At 39.8% G+C, this 17795-nt stretch overlaps 1 protein-coding gene across 1 annotated transcript in view; it reads right to left on the reverse strand.

Annotated features, from left to right (window-relative positions):
- Positions 1-17795, reverse strand: part of PLXNA4 (plexin A4) — a 1016639-nt gene that overhangs the window by 466768 nt on the left and 532076 nt on the right. The gene's annotated exons all lie outside the window — the stretch shown is intronic.

The following is a 17795-nucleotide window of genomic DNA, read 5'->3' on the forward strand; positions in this document are numbered from 1 at the left end:
GGGGCAGAGGGTGTTTGATTTAAAATCCAACACCTTCCCTACTGTTGCACAGACTGGAGTTGGGATAGTAAATTATACTATTCCAACATCCAGCGCCCCCTACAGCAAGTCGTTCTAACAACCGTGTTGTAATGGCATGCGTGTATCGCATGCGATGTAACGTGACATATTCATTTAAACATGACTAAAAAATAAAAGAGATAATGGAGCATAATATCTAAATCTGTATATTAGAGAACGAATTGGAAACGCACAAACAGCTCAGTACATAAAAGAGATACATTTTCAAAAAAATCCTCTGCGAAAGAAGTACATATATTGAAATAATATTATCAGAGAAATATTAAAGACTAATCAAAGAATTCCAAGTAGAAAGGTAATCCAAATAATACCTCAGAAAAAGTGCTAAAAATACGCGACGAACACCAGATAAAATAGAAAGACACAACTAAGCAACACTTGAGATTAAAAAGTATGAATATCCAAAGAGTAGAACAAAGAAAGAGCGACAAATATTCAATAGGATCTCAGAGAAAGAGTAATTGGTTTCCTAGTAGAATTGGGGAAAGAGATAAAACCATCAAAAGAACAACTGAGAAAAAGATACAAGTGCCCTGAACAGTACCTCTTAGAAAATGGTATAAACTTAAGGTCTTACCTACTAAAAAAAAAAGACAGAAAAATGGAAAGTTTATCTTAGAAAACTATTCAATGAAAAACATTAATGAAATGGTACAAATATCAGCGAATACCTCAAGTAAAGAGGTCCTTGACTTTAGAAATAGGCATGCAAATTCTCAAAGTGTGCCAGCATAGAAAAGGGCATGAATACCAAAAGTGACCTTAGGAGTATATGCAAACCTCGTGAGCACTCAGAGACTGAGGCATGAAAACCAACATACACCAAGTAACAAACATGAACACAGATCGCCATACCCCTAGTGCAGCAAGATAAAATAGTCGCTTTTACTCTTTTTATGTGAGCTTGACAAAGGAGTCGTGAAGCAATGGTTTGATGGTGGAATGTCCCAGATCACACTCTGGAAGGAGGAGGTTTGTTAAACATGGGGGTGTGGTCTGAGTCAAAGATCCTTCCCTTCTTGCCAGTTTTCTTAAGGAATTTCACCAATAAAGAATAAAATGTAAAGAAAAAAATAGTCGCCCTAGTATAAGGGCAAGCAGTGGATAAATGATGAAACGAACAATTTCATGTTTCCAATTATTGAGGTGATACTGCTCATATATCTAAAGAATACGTGCAGGTGGAGGTATTGTCGTGCACGCAGGCACAGTATCAGTGGAGGAGGAGCAGGGAGGCAGACGTTACCATCAAAAGCACCAATGCCTGTGAAATTTAATGAGAGCTGAAAAATCTTGTCACCTGTCAAATGGCAGCCAGACAAAAGTCCGGAAAATAGCCTGCATGACGGAGCGACACTCACAGGTCTATCGCATGACAACTTTCAAATCACAGCACCAGAAGTACATGACATCGCCTTATGCAGTACATGCTAAGGAATGAGCAAAGATCTGACAGACCATGACGTGTAAAGTCTGGCTGACATATTTAAGTGGCGGTGGCAGGCTTTGGTTCAGGTGGGGGTCGTTATTGCCTGGTGTGATGCCTTTGTATGTGTTGTGTGTTTTCATTCAGGGTCGAAGAGTACTTTCTGGTGCACCCGAGAACGTAATCGCTTTTTTTGTTTGTTGTTGATCAAATTACTAAAAAAAAAATATATAACCAAAAATTGTTTGCTATTGGTTAGATTCTATTATCACTCTGCAGTTCACTCTTCAGTTCGAGAGGGGTAATCGCCTGAGATTCTGGTTTATGAAACACAGATCCAGTATTTTAATTAAAAAATCAATTCATTTCTGTCACAAAATATACATTTTCCTTAATTTGCTTTTTTTAATAAATGGTTTGCCAATTCCTTATACTCCATTGTTTCATTAATTGTTTAGTGAAGTTGGGGTATTTTGTATATCAGAAAAATTAAAAAAACAAAAATCATCATGCTGGTACAAAACGACAAGTTTAATGGAAAGTAAGAGAACATCACCAGGAGTGAACGATGTATTGTACTTTTTCCAAAATATTCGTAAGAAAAAAAATTGCTCTTTTCACATTTAATGATTGGCTACACACAGCATAAAATTACTTTCTTTCCTTTGCTTTCCTTTCTTATATTAGGGCAAGTCTTACAGTGCCTGTCCCAACCATAAAGATTACTCTGAGCATGTAACTGCATATGTAAGGCATTGTGGATAAGGTAGGATTTCCCTGTATGGGCCAGTTCGTGTTTTTAAAAGTTTTTTTTTAATTGAGTTACATAGTTTCCTTTATACCAACAGTCTTGACACATTTAGGCACAAGAATTGAAAAGTATGTACAACTAATATAGCAGATACATTTCCTACTTAATTAAGACAAAAAGCAAAATAGAAAGAGAGAAAAGAAAAGGAAATTACAGTCTTAGTCATCAGTGAAGAAGAGATGGGCCCAACAACTTCTAATGCATCGGCAGCCTTTAGCCCCTTTGGTCCTAAGTATACCTGCTTCTAGTTCATAAATTTGGCTGAACCTGGACCTCCATTCTGGAACAGTAGGTGGTATAGGATCAATCCAGGCTCCGGCAATGCAAAGGCGAGCTGCAACAATCGCAATTGCAACCACTGCCGAATCTCTAGAATACATGAGACATTTATAAGCCATCATGACATCTTTCTTAGTTAGCTGCACGTTATACCCCAGATGAAGCAAAATATGTTCAGAAACAGCAGTTCAGAAATGTTTAAGCAAAGGCCATTCACCGAACATAAATGCCACACCTGGGCTAGCTCGCCCTGTTATTGAATGTAGCCCAACTCATCTACAAATCTCCTCTGGAGTATAGCAGAGCATGCAAAAAGTTTGAAATTGTTGTATTTTAAGATTAACAGAAAAAACGGACTGATTCACAATGTGAAATGTATCTGTGATGTCCTCTACGGAAATGTCTGAAACCAAGCTTTTTACTCCAGTTTGCCAAGAGCGAAAATTGTTCTGATTGATAATTTACCTAGAGTTTTATAGAAATACTTCAAGATATCCAAGCCGTCTGTTCGGCCCTCTTCAGGTACTTGTGCTTTGGAACCGAAGCCTACTTTTGTTGCAACCATTACAAGTCCTCCAGCGTGGGCTCCAAGAAGGAAATACAACCTGGAGAATGGCTAACTACGCCCACCATCTTCTCTTTCCTCACTTGTATAATAATGCAAATCACTTTAAGCATGATCTAACAGCAAACTACATTTAGTATAATGTAAATGTATCAGTGTACAACTTCTATACCTCCAGCTCATCTACCTAATATGAAACCTGAGATGAATATTCTGATGAAGAAGAGCACTCCTCTCAAACGCTCACAGAGGCCATATAATTCAAGGTACGACTATATGACCAGTGAATCATAGAGTCATGATTGATTTCCTGAGATGCCTTTTTGATTGTCACCTGTGTCCTTCAACTAGACAAAGAAAGGACCTGTATGCCCAGTATCACTAAAGGGATCGCAAGACTACAATGTATTTCTGCATTTCTCATAAATGCCATCAGAGCCATCCTTTACTCTCACAAATAAAACCTCTACTTCATTTCTAGTTGAATTTGGGCTAACTTCACAGGTAGAAGAATCACAAGAATTGTGTATTTATGTACTTTACATTTTTCGATAGTGTCACTTTGTCAACAGGATCAGTTCCCTTTGCACTAAAACAAACTGTAGTCCAAGCTGTCTCGGGTTACAATGAAATGATGTAGGGACAGAGCTTAGAGTTAACACTAATCCTTGATCACACTGTGGTAGTAAGGCACCTGCTACTAGTGATAGAAGAGGGCGATCGGTGCTGATCAGAAGGAAAAAAAAGTCTTGGGGTGGGGAAGGGGAGGAGAGAAAACAGGAGGGTGGGGAAGAGTGGGGAAGTAGTAAGCGCATTGGGCAGGTACACAGGGAAGCCAACAGAGGCACACAGCCACTGCATAGCCTACTTGCTGATCCAGAGGGGTACTTTCCAAGATCCAGCGTAGCAACCATACACTTAAAACCTAATACATTCTCGGAATGCAGTGCATGCATCCTTCTAATTCCTTCCAGCGCTTGAAATCATTGCAGGTTTTTTTTGTTGCAAGAATGTCCTCATAGTCAAGCTGCTAAAATACATCCAGAACCACAGAAACCCGAGGTGCTTACTTTACACATCCCTCTACACCAGTGGTCTTCAAACGTTTTAATGCTGCGACCCCCCTAATGAAACAAAAAAGCACCCAGCCCCACTCAAAATCTTTCATAACTGTTCTATTAAACTGGAAATGTTGAAATATATCTAGACTTATTTAAACATTGCAGTGAAGTTCTGTTACCGTTTTAACAATGCAATCAAATACATGATTGTCAAACATACTATTCTGGTCAGGCAGGCCTTACTAACATGTAAAAGTATCCAGAGTGTGATTATTGGAAATGGGGTGGGTTTTTTAAAGAATATTTGGACTCCCTTCCCTTTTCACTTTTTTATCCCAGCCTGGATATAAATGACAAAATAGGTTAGTGAAGGGCCATTGCAGAGAGGTTTACTGCTGCTTATTTCTTTCTGCTGAAAACAAAGCATAATGCTTCTTTTGGCCAGAGGCAGGTGCCCCCTCCGATCACTTAAGGCCCCCCTAGTGGGGCCCACCCCACAGTTTAAATACTCTTGCTCTATATGTATTCTGGGGCCTGCATATCTCTGTGCTGGCCGTGCAAGTATTCAATGATATTGCTGTAGTGCCACTGGACCATGACATCTCACCGAGGTCCATATATATCACATGTATCTTGGTGGTATACTATCACCCTCTATATCCATAAATGATAATGGGTATCAAAGAACCTCAGTTGCCTGCTGAGTACATAATACTATCACCTTCAGCCCGACATGTGAACGAGAACTCTTACCGACAAACTTCAGCGGGCTATATTTTCCTATGTCTCCAATGGCACATATACACTATTCTCATCTGCACTCTTTCCAGACCACTCGAAATAGACTGCTTGGAAGATATGTAATACATGGTGATGCACCGTTACATCGGAACTTTTACAACGGGAGGCTTTTACAACGGAATTTTTACAACGCAGGATCTATTACATCGGATGCCATTACAACGCATGGCATTACATAGCAGATGCTATTACAACGCATGGCATTACATCGTAAGTATAGGTAAGTATTTAATTTTTTTTAATTTTATTAATATTAATTATAATTAAATATATTTATTTATGTTTTTTAATATTATTAATTTATTATTTATTATATTAATTAAAATAATTTTTAAAATAAGTACAGGTGTACAGGAGTGTTTTTAGGTTTCAGGATAGGGTTTGGGTTTTGGGATACAGGGGTGTTTTTAGGTTTCAAGGTAGGGTTTGGGTTTTGGGGTACAGGGTACAGGGGTGTTTTTAGGTTTCAGGGTAGGGTTTGGGTTTTGGGGTACAGGGGTGTTTTTAGGTTTCAGGGTAGGGTTTGGTTTTTGGGGTACAGGGGTGTTTTTAGGATTCAGGGTAGGGTTTGGGTTTTGGGGTACAGGGGTGTTTTTAGGTTTCAGGGTAGGGTTTGGGTTTTGGGGTACAAGGGTGTTTTTAGGTTTCAGGGTAGGGTTTGGGGGTACAGGGGTGTTTTTAGGTTTCAGGGTAGGGTTTGGGTTTTGGGGTACAGGGGTGTTTTTAGTTTTTAGGGTAGGGTTTGGGTTTTGGGGTACAAGGGTGTTTTTAGGTTTCAGGGTAGGGTTTGGGTTTTGGGGTACAGGGGTGTTTTTAGGTTTCAGGGTAGGGTTTGGGTTTTGGGGTACAGGGGTGTTTTTAGGTTTCAGGGTAGGGTTTGGGTTTTGGGGTACAGGGGTGTTTTTAGGTTTCAGGGTAGGGTTTGGGTTTTGGGATACAGGGGTGTTTTTAGGTTTCAGGGTAGGGTTTGGGTTTTGGGGTACAGGGGTGTTTTTAGGTTTCAGGGTAGGGTTTGGGTTTTGGGGTACAGGGGTGTTTTTAGGTTTCAGGGTAGGGTTTGGGTTTTGGGGTACAGGGGTGTTTTTAGGTTTCAGGGCAGGGTTTGGGTTTTGGGGTACAGGGGTGTTTTTAGGTTAAATTAAATTAATTATATTATATTAATTACATTTCTTAATTAAAATAATTAAATTAAATACATTATTTTAAATAATTTAATTTAATTACAATTAAAAAAATATTTAAATTAAATTAATTTCATTATATTAATTAAATAAAATTAATTACAATTTTTATTAAAATTAATTTAAATAAATAGATTTAAATTTATTAAATAAAATTAATTACTATTTTAAAATGTATTTTAATTAAATTATTTAAATTAAATTAATAAAATTAACTTAATTACATTTTTTTTAAAAAGGTATACTTACCTATACTTACGATGTAATGCCATGCGTTGTAATAGCATCTGCTATGTAATGCCATGCGTTGTAATGGCATCCGATGTAATGGATCCTGCGTTGTAAAAATTCCGATGTAACGGAATGCGTTGTTATAAACCGCGTTGTAGTGACACCAATCCGTAATACATATAGAGGTGTTTGCTGTTTTTTCAGCTAGCGCATACCTGTAGCTTGTAGGTGGTGTGTGAGTTGTGAGCGGTTGACTGGCTTTAGCGCTGATGTAGTAAATGTTCCTTTGTAAGGTGTAGTGCTTCTGTGGATTGTATTGATCTATCATGCTGCCTAGCAACGTTCTGAAATATACTGTGGTGTAGCTGCAGCGGCTGAGTGCTGCTTCAATAGCCATGTTTTTGTGGTAAAGCTGTTCTTTTGAGCTAGTAATCAAATATAATACGGCACACCAGACATATTAAATGTAACTCACATGTATAATAAAGCTGATTACCATGGGGATGCCAACAGCACTTAAAACCAAAATAATCTCTTAGTTATGATACCTATGTAAACCATTGAAGGAAGTTATTACAATGTATAGCAACACATGTGTTGTGATTGCCACTTATGGAACAGGGGTGAGGGGTTATAAAAATAAAGATAATTTCCAGAAAGTGGAAAATACGTTTTTGTGCAGATTGTTGGCTGTACCACAATCCCTGTCCACTTTTACATGTCACTTGGAGCTTGGTGTAAACTACACAAAGGACAGAATTGTCTCCCAAGGGAGATGATCAGAGATTGCCTCTGTTTGGATAATGTCAGGGCAATCCCCTGGTTGAGGTATGTCAAATCTGTTTTTATTATCTTGGAACTTGTAGAGTATTTTATAAATCCAGACTCTATTATGAGTGGTACTAAATTATTGGTTAAAGACCAGTTTTATAAACGGAGAGAAGAGAGAGGCCAGGGGGATTTTTATCAATCTCACACAGTTTTAAACTACGTATCTATTAAATCCTCAGTAGGTCTGGAATTTTATTTCTCACTGCTTCAAAGTAAGAGATATAGATTTTATCTCACCAGGTTGAATTTTAATCTGATCCATTTTAAGTTTGCTAATCTCCCGAACTGTCCCTGTGACTTTGATACAAAACACTTCATGCTGTTCAGCACTTAGGGCCCGATTCACAGAACTAACTTAAGACAAAATCCTAAACTTACTACCTTTATTGTATTCACAGAAGGCACTTATTCATTTTGGTATTCACAGAAGGTGCTTACTCATCTTCGTATTCACAGAAGACGCTTACTTATTTTGGTATTCACAGAAGGCACTTACTCATTTTGGTAGTCACAGAAGGTGCATACTCATTTTGGTATTCACAGAAGGCACTTACTATAGGTAAGTGCCTTCTGTGACTACCAAAATGAGTAAGTGCACTTACTCATTTTGGTATTCACAGAAGGCACTTACTCATCAATGAGTAAGTGCCTTCTGTGAATACCAAAATGAGTAAGTGCATTCTGTGAATACCAAAATGAGTAAATGGTAGTAAGTTTAGGATTTTGTCTTAAGTTAGTTCTGTGAATCGGGTCCTTAGTTCTCTTCGCATAGGAATCACTTTCTCGTTCCAGTACTCCGTGCAGCTAATTGTAGTCATTACAACACAGCCCTCATCTTTTTGAAAAAGTTAGACCCCTCAAATAAGTTATGCAGCGATTCAATTCATTAAATTGAGTCTTAGTCACTAGGAAGAGGTATGGACAAGCTTTAGATACATAAAGAATATTAATTATGTGGGTGAGCTCCGTGCATGGTCGAGGACAGTTCCTATATATTTTTACATTTGTCAATTGTATTTTTATTATTTATTTTAAAGATGTCCTACTGTTTGTTTTATGAATTGTGCTTTAATGGCAGGAGTGCCTGTCAAATTAATGTTAATTGATGATGATATGTAAATCTAGAGTCTAACAGAAATTTAGACATTCCTCCAATTACTCTCATGGGCACAACATAGCACCAAATCCATGTAATTTGCTAGTGCATCCATCTCCTCAGTAAAACATAACTCAGAGAAACATCAGTACATCTTAATAAAGTAGACCACACTTGCACACACAAAAAACGACAACAAATATATAATGCTGGTCCTGGGATACTATGACACAACACCAATGATTCAAGCCAAGAAATGGACAACCACTGATTATTGTGGAACAAACTATATGGTAAAGTCCTGTGCATCACAAACCATGTATTAAATACTCCATATAGGTTCATGGATGGATCAGAGACATTATAATGATCCCATTGAGGCAAAGCGGACCACCAGTAAACATGTACTGCATATAGCAAGTGTAACAAAACAAGCCACGAGGATTCTTGCCATTGAAAAACTTTGAATCAAAGGCAAAGTGTGCCCAGAGCCTTTTGGACAAGCAACCAGTAGAGGTGACCTATACCAATGTTGGTAATATATCTAAACAAATCTGTTTATGTTTTTCTGATGCAAATCATCAGATGCCACAATTGCAGCAGAGCCCATCTTCTGCCTCAGAAATCACAGGAATTTGACATTTGGAATTCCTGCATGGATCTTCCAAATGTAAGGGACAATAAAATAAAAAAAGCACAAAAAATAAACGTATATTTGCTTCAGGGTTATTTTTAAGTCTGTAAACTACTGCAAGGTGAAATAAAATCGTTGTGGTGATGGGAAAAGAGCAGATCTCTTAAAATAGCCGTAGAGCAAATTACCATATTTTCTCTTCAATATTTCATTGTGTTCTCCATCCTCTCATACAACTCAAACTTTTCAACCTTCTCCAGCCACCTTCTACTCTCCAACTAATCCCTTGCTTTTCTTCTCAGCTTTCTAGGACACGACTACTCTTAGAAGTTTCCTTTGCCCTTCTCCATCTTTCTATCTGGCAGAACTCTCTCTCCCTGTCTCTCTATAACTCTCTCATGATGTTTGAATTCATATGTCCCACAGTCTCCTCATCTCCAGGGAACTGTTTGTGTGGTGTATTTACTGTTTTACTGTTGGATTATTGCAGAAATACTTTACATATTGCCTCTAAGTTAAGCCTGACTTCTCTGTTCCAAGCTACCACAGGGTTGAGCACAGGTTAATTTCGGTTTTGCCTGTGCCTTACCCTGACTTGTATTGTGGTTGCTGCTTGACAAGGGCACGCACCCCTGTCAACCAGTAACCCAATTTCTACCAATATCCATCACTTTAAAAATGATTACATTAAGAAGAAACAAGGACTTTATTTTTTATGAAAGAAGTAAAGGTGCATTTACGCAGTTCCAGGCAACTGTATAGTTCCAAGCGTACATTAGGAGTGTGTGAAATCTCCTGACTGGAAAATGTATACCTTTTTTTACTTTGTCAAGTGAGTAGATAGTAAAATATTTTTAAAGAATAAAGGTTAGCGAACCATTCTTGCTGCAATGAAGGGCTACACAGGACACTTCGTGGACTGTCACCACTCAGTGACAAGCCCCTGCTCCTTCTTCCACATGCCCTTTTTACCCCCACACCTGTACTGTCATGTGGCAGTTCACCTTTCACCCAGATCCAAAAGTCCCCGGCTGCGCTGCTGCCAACCCTCGATGCTACAGTACAAAGATATGGCAGCAACATGCAGCTATAGTGGGAGTGGCAGGTTGCCAGGTAAGTGGGATGAACTCTTGAGCCATTACTCAAGTATCCATACCACACCATATCTAATCAAATTTGCCCAGAACTTGTGAGGCCAAACAGCTGCTAAGCAGGACCTGCTGTAAACATTATTACCCTTTACTTTCAGCTAGAGAAGCACAACTCTAGGAAAGTCAATTAAAGCCTTTTCTAAGACGTCCGCCAAAGAACTGATCCCTCTTAAATCCCATTGACGGAAGCCTTCGAGGTTAGTGACTTCTTTCAGTCTTGTACCCACCCATAGGGGGGTTCTCGGCGTAAGTCTAACCGTCCATCCCATCACCATATGAACCTCTTGCCGACACCCCATAGTCCGATTTGTGCTGGGCGGAGGCTCAGTCCTAAGAGTCCCTCCATTGAGCATGAGCAGGTGACCTTTTTCTCCCATCATCTCTCTATCCATGCAAAACGTAGGGTGAGTTAGAGAGATATAGGCCCAATCTTTGAGTATAGACAAATGAGCAACTTCATAGTACCGTCTTTCATTACGAACTGCGATGCCCCGCTCATATGTAGACCACTGTGACGTTGCAAGTGCTATTCTAGGGGTATCTCCCTGCCATAACAAGTTCCATTGAAATTGTACCTATGGCTTTAATTAAATGTTTCAGGATTTTGTAGGGGGTGTTTTGCAATATGTAAGTAAATTGAGTGAGGGCTACCATGTTAAGCAATGCAGCTTTCTATAACAAGGAGAGGGGGTCCCCCCCCAATGTTTTAAATCTATCTCCAAACATCATAATAGAGGGGCAAGATCATCTTCAAAGTAAAGAATGGGAGTTGCAGAAATCCAAATGCCCAAATATTTAAAATGCATCTTTTCAATTTGCAACGGGAGGGAAAGAGTAGTCTTATTGTTCACCACCCAAGTGCCCATCAGTAAGATCAAGGATTTGTCCCAGTTCATATATAGGCCAGAATATTCACAAAATATTGCAAATATCTCCTTTATTCTAACTATGGAATTATCAAGGCTGGCTACATATAACAGCATGTCATCTGCTTGTAAGAGATTGGATCATCCCATGGGGGGTCCCACATCCAGCTCTCAATTTGTGCATCCCTCTGTATGCACTCTGCCAGTGGTTGTACTGTCAGTGAAAACAATAATGGGGATAAGGGGCATCCCAGTCTCGTTCATCTTTCTATTGGAAAAGCCTGTGAGAGAACCCATAAACGTATCTTCTTGTGTGGGGCAAAGTATAGAGTAATTGAATCTATTTCAGAACGTTTCGTCCAAACCCCATTTGCCTCAGTATTGCAAAAAGAAAGGGCCAAGCAACCGAATCAAAGGCCTTGTGAGCATCCAATTAGGTCAAAGCCAATGGTACATACAGGTCTGCTGCTGCTGCTAAGTTATTGTGTAGTCATCTAAGATTTAAACGTGTTATCTTATGTGGCTTTATGCCAGTGTGGTCCGGGTGCATCAAGTCTAATATCACACCCCTGAGTCTATTTGCCAGGGCCTTTGCAAGTTTTTTTTAGAGTATATGCTCAGCAGGGATATGGGTCAATATGAGTTCCATCTATCCGCCGGCTTTCCTGGTTTCACAATAAGGACGACCGTGGCTGTCCGTGGATCTCTAGGTAATTCGCCCTAGTCATAAACTGCACTATACATTCTATATAGGGGGTAATTACTCTCAGAGATAAATGCTGGAATAACTTAACTGGTAAGCCATTTGGGGCAGTGGTTTTCCCAGATTACAGCTGTATGTGTGCTGTTCTCTTTTTCTGTTAAATCAGCCTCTATGTCTAACCCCTTTTCTTTGCTCAAGTTTCTACAATGGCAGGCCTTCAGTAAATTTTCCGACCCCTCACTATTTTCACTGTAGCCATTTCTATAAAAGTTCCCAGAGATATCCTGCCCTGATCACTGCTATGGGGCCCCTGCCCTGCACCCTATTCCCTTGAGGATCCATCATCTTTTGTGCTGCTTATTGCTAGAGCAGCCAGTGTTCCCCACCACTGTGCATTTTATATTGCCAGCCACAGGGCAGGTGTTACACTGATAACCACAACCCGCTCCCACCGTTCGATCCGCGGTGTCCCTGATTGCCGCATTGATCCACCTACGAGTGCTAATAACATTCAACACTGGAAGACACACGCCAGTCCTGAAATCACTCTTACTCTCACGCTGCTAGTGCAACACCAGCAGGAGACCTGCTGTCAGGCAAAGCGGAGGAGACGCGCTCCTTGGGAGATGCTCCGCAGTTGGACCGGCCAACCTGCTGCGGCCCCACCTGGAGCTCCTCGCTCTCCTAATTGAGAGTTTAGCGCTGAAGACAAGGTGTGAGATTGATGGCCTGGGAAGCTCTGTCCTCAGCACAGGCCATCCTGAAAAGGGATTGGGAAGATAAGGTTGCAGAATTACCAACACATCCTGATGAAGGACCAGCGGAAATCATTATCCCCATGTGATCCCAGTTCCTTTTGAGCTCAAGTGTCTCCACCTATAAATATAACCCTGGGCTCCTGTGCTGTTTTCTGTTTTTTTAAATATTTACTGATACAAGGAAACACATTTATAGACATCAAACGGACAACAGTTTAACAACTATGGATAAGCCTGGTTCAGGGAAGAAGGTAGCGAAGGGGCATGAACAAAAACAATGTCAGCTCTGTCCGCCTGATTAAAACATGCAGGCAAGGCAGCATTTTTACACATCGAAGCCCAAACAATCCCAAAATGGACATTTACAACACATAACACACCCTTTATTGTCACAGCTGCCTGATCCGCAAACTTAGAAGTCAGTCAGTCAGTCAAAATACTTTATTCGATAACTCAATATCATAAAAAGACAGTGGTGAATAAAATACAATCAATTACAATCACACATTTTAAATATATTAAAAATACAGCCCAATTTTTTTTAAAACGTTAAAAAATTCAAAAACATTAAAAACGATAAATTCACAGAGTGGTAGCTATCATGATAGGTCATTTGTTTAAAAAAAAAAAAACTTAGAAGAAAGAGTGATGTACCTAAAACATAACTAAATCAATTCCACAAAATAAACGATAGATTACACTACAGAATTACAGTGCCATGCACCCCTTTAAACAGAATACAACTTCATCCAAAGTAGTGGTACGTTCACTGGACAATTAGTAATTCCCTCAAGCATCTACGGTACAGAAGGCGCGACCGCAGTACTGTACTATTGCAAGGTGAAGGTCTTTAAGCACACGTTAAGTACGTTAGTGGCTTTAGCCCCTGCAGAAGAGCTCCGTGTGGATCATGGGTCCAAGCTCTCAGCAGGACCACCAAACGAGCCCCATAGAAATGGACAGTTACAGCCCCGAACCTTTAAGCACCGAGGCACAATGCAGTGTGTTACACGCCACAGAAAGACAACACGGGTTCTTCACTACATGACACCAATTTCTGAAATCTAACGGTTGTGAAAATCTTAATAAGCAGGCATATGCAAACTATTTCCTTTTTCTGAAAAGCGTAGTATTTTCAAAGCAAGGGTCTCCGGGTGTAAAGCAGCCTGTATTTTGGCAGGAAGCTCAGTGGGAAATCAAACCCTCACACATCTTGTGGTTTTTGCACGTGGAGCAGCATCATTATAGTCCAGGCGGCCTACAGCAAACCAGTGCAACGCAACCTTCAACAAGCATTTACAATGCAATGGTTTCGCCTTTGGAAAAGTTAGAGCTATTGGCATTGCTCATGACATTTTTTTTTTTTTTACTTATAAATAAATGGCATTGTTATTTTCATTGCCAACCTCAATGAAGGTCGAAGTCTCACAATGCTGGAAATGCCAAGTTGGCACTCCAGATGGCACAGGCTGGAATCATGTGGGCACTGAATGTCAAAGTCTCCCAGTCCTGAAAGTGCCATACTGTCACTGGAGATGGCAGACGCGGTCCTGAAGTCACAGCCATCAGAATGACACTTTTCTGCATCCCTGAGCTGACACTGTCTCCCAGAGGATGGTTTAGACAGACATAACTATTAGTTAATACACCTCGGAGCAAAAACCCCACCACGCAAACCACTAAGCTTTGTAATGCCGAAATAAGCTTTCCGCATTAGACTCTGGGAATATTTCGTTTATTGCCCAGCCACAACGCTTTACACATAGGATCAAAAAACAAGGACAGCATCCTTTTAACCCCACAACATACAGAGAATAGCATGTTAACTGTGTAGGCAAGCATGCCAGCACCCCTATATAGGGATAGTGAGCACGACATAAGTGCTACAGCACAATACAAGCTAATCTTGTATACATAAATTCTCAGATTTCTGCTAATATTTGTGATCATTTTGATCCAATAACAGTGCAACCACCGGAGGACACCAATAACAATTATGAGTGTCACTACACATTGCCATATTCGTCCGTATATCTTTATTTCGGCAAATTTTGACACAAAAGAACTGGACACAGTTATAAAAACAACAATATACAAAATACCGAGATGATAAAGCCATAATCAATAGCAGATCCTCGACCATTCGCCGGGACGACATTATAAATTGCTATCAACCAACAAAGTATTTTTAATGACAGGCACCAGATTGTCAGTTATCTTCAACAACTACCAATAGGCTCTAAAGACAGTCCCTGCATCAGCGCCTCAGGCAGAGGTGGAAGCTGAGAATCCATTGTTATGAGGATGGCGTCACATGAACCTATGGCTGATCACGACTCTATTAAGCCCACTTTCATGTTATCTCACACATGCTCGTTTCTACTGTTCTATTGACTGCTGGGCCTCTGCTAGCTGCACTGAAACCATGACTGATCTGATAGTCGAAATTATTACAACACTTGACCCAATTGGCTATTGTCAGTGATTTGTATGTCTGGGCAGATTGCCCAGATGTTGGTTCTACTACACAGCGATTACTTAATCAACCCATTTTAAAGGCCGTAACATAAATGCAGTCTTTGCAAGAAGTGGTGCAATTCTCGCTCATCCACATGTCCCCATGGATAGGTCTCATCACTGCGTTAACTTTTCAGTGTTGACTCAGACACCACCTCTTCTGAGGTTTGCAGCAAAAGGGGAAAAGTAAATACGCTTTCAGAGCTGTAAAGAAAATGTACATCTTGAAGCCTCTCTCTAAACCCCCCCCCCAATACCACATTAAGACTAATGACTTCTTCCAGATCCCGTCCTTTAATACATACATATCAGATGTCAGACAGCATTGACTACAGCAAAACAGCCTCCTAGGCAAACCACATTGAGGTTTCCACCATCATTAACCTGAAATCCTTTAAGTGTCGAGAAGAGATAAAGAGGTCATCTCAATATAATCAGTATGAAAAACTATTGCTTCTAATACATACTACTGAACTCTTGTTTGCCGAACCAGCACTTTACATAAACCAAGTCCTTCAGTCTTCTTGTACTTACAATTTTGCAGGACCTGCTTTTCCTCAAAGTTCTAATACTATATCATTCTATCCCAAGTGCTAAGCAATTATCAGGCGCTGTACTCTCTTCTAAGACTGCAACCATCTATAAAGAACTTTTGGGTATATCATGTCACTCTGTCCCATGGCCAATTGCATGGCTCGGTAAAGTTCTGATCAGAGTGAGGTAATGTGGGTGCAAATTAAATCTCATTTAAGAAAAAGTTTTAGAGGACTTCACATGAGCACCAGTTACATTACACAAGAACACATTTATTTTTGCTTTTAGGCACAAGAGATTAAGCGATAAGCACTGAATCACAGGATGTAGAGCCAACGTGGGGACTCAAATCTGGTTCTTCAATTCCACAGGAACCAGTTCTTGCCGTACCTCCACATCCTCTTTAAAATCTTTAACAAAGCGATATAGCTCACGCAGAGCAGTTTGGCCTTGCTGATGTTTATTAAAGATGTGCACAGCAGCACGGGATGCTGTGCAACATGGCTTACAGTAAATTAATAAAGCTATGACGCAGCCAATGCTGGCCGAGTAATGGTGCTTTGTTTTTATTCGGTTTGAGCCATGTTGCACAGCAGTCCGTGCTTGTATGTATTATCTTTAAAAAAACATTCACAACACCGATAGGTCTCACATAGGTAAAACCTATTGGTTTTGTTAATGCTTATTAAATCAGTTTCCCCAGATGTGTGTCAGACAATGGTGTTAGGACCCATCGACTCTGGTTCTAAGTCAAAACCAATTGTGCCTCATCAAGCTATCGATATTTTCTAGCTGGTCAATATACAAACAAAGGCAATGGCACACAGCTCTGAAACTGTTGCTTCGTCGCCAGACATTTTGAATGACCCCCAAAGAAGTGCCAGAGTTTTTTGGTGCCATGTTACACATTTTAGTTTTATTACTGTTTTATCATTTACGCTGAAAATAAAAAGTACTGACCTTAGAATGTAAACAAAATGAAAACGCTGCCGATGTAATACGACAGGATTTATTAACTGATGTCTCAGATTAATCTTTAAAATAGAAGTAGAAAGGGGAGTGAAAAAAACAGTGCACCTTGAGTTTTGTCATCTTTTGGGTTACCACAAAAAGACTTGACCAGCATCAAGGGATACACGCGCCAGAGTAACCACCAGCATAAATTAAACTTGTTGCATTTTGAGGACTGTACGGCTCCCTGATATCACACACCTGCAGACCTATTGGCAAGGCATTCTAAAGACATGAACTCTGGGCGAAGAATCTCCAACCTCTTTTAAAGATATAGCTCAGGAATAGAGAAATGGTCCATTGTGAGGAAGAGGTGTCTAGATTATTTAGCAAGAAACAAGTGTCCTCAGATTGATTACAACCTTTTCACACTTAATTAGAACTTTCACCAAAACCCACAACAGGATTTGCTTAGGGACAACAACACCTGTAAAACACGTTTTTGTTTTGTAAATAGGTTAATAGGCATGTTACCAAATATTTTTCAGAATTTTAAGATGTCGCAAAATGGTGCCCGTGCTAACCCAGAAGAAAAAATCTCATTAAAATGGGACAGAATTGATGCTCTGAAAATGTTCACTGCTGCTCAAGAGATACATGCAAATAATGCCCGTAGAGGACAGTTTAATCAGTACTCCAGATCGCATTTTGATGGGATGAAATCTGAAAAAAAGTTTGCAGCCAACCCTCCCTAAGGAGCCTTTTAGTTTTCCTACAAGTGCTTAGCTTAGTTGACTTCTGCATTATTGTCTGCTCAATCACATCCGCTCCAGACTCTACTTCCCAAAACACATGTTACAAGAAAACCATTTATTTCTCAAATAACTAAAAACAAATCTTTATATATTACTTTTACTTCGCTAGAGCCTAACATCCCCCAACAGTTCCTTCTCACTTCCAATTGTTAGACTTGAAACAGGCAATTATTTGTTTAGGTTTTCTGTTCACTGCGCTCAAATGTCTATTAAGATCAAAGCATTTCAGCTGGGAAAATAAACTTTTCCCTTTTCCCGTTAGAAAAATGTTCATATTGCCAAATTTATAGTTAGAAAATTAATAACAAGTAAAACCTCAGGTCCAGCTTAAAGCTTCTACTCCGTCAAATACATGTGTGCAGTGCCTTTAACCTAACAGAGAGGAATACAAAGTAATTTGACAAACATTAGAAATAGAGAAAGAAAAATTGGGAGGAAAAAGGGAGATCAAGAAGGAAAGAGAAACAAGAAACACGGACAGCGGGAGGGGGGAGGGGGGAGGG

The sequence above is a fragment of the Lissotriton helveticus genome, chromosome 1_1, assembly GCF_964261635.1.
Source record: "Lissotriton helveticus chromosome 1_1, aLisHel1.1, whole genome shotgun sequence".
Lineage (NCBI taxonomy): Eukaryota > Metazoa > Chordata > Amphibia > Caudata > Salamandridae > Lissotriton > Lissotriton helveticus.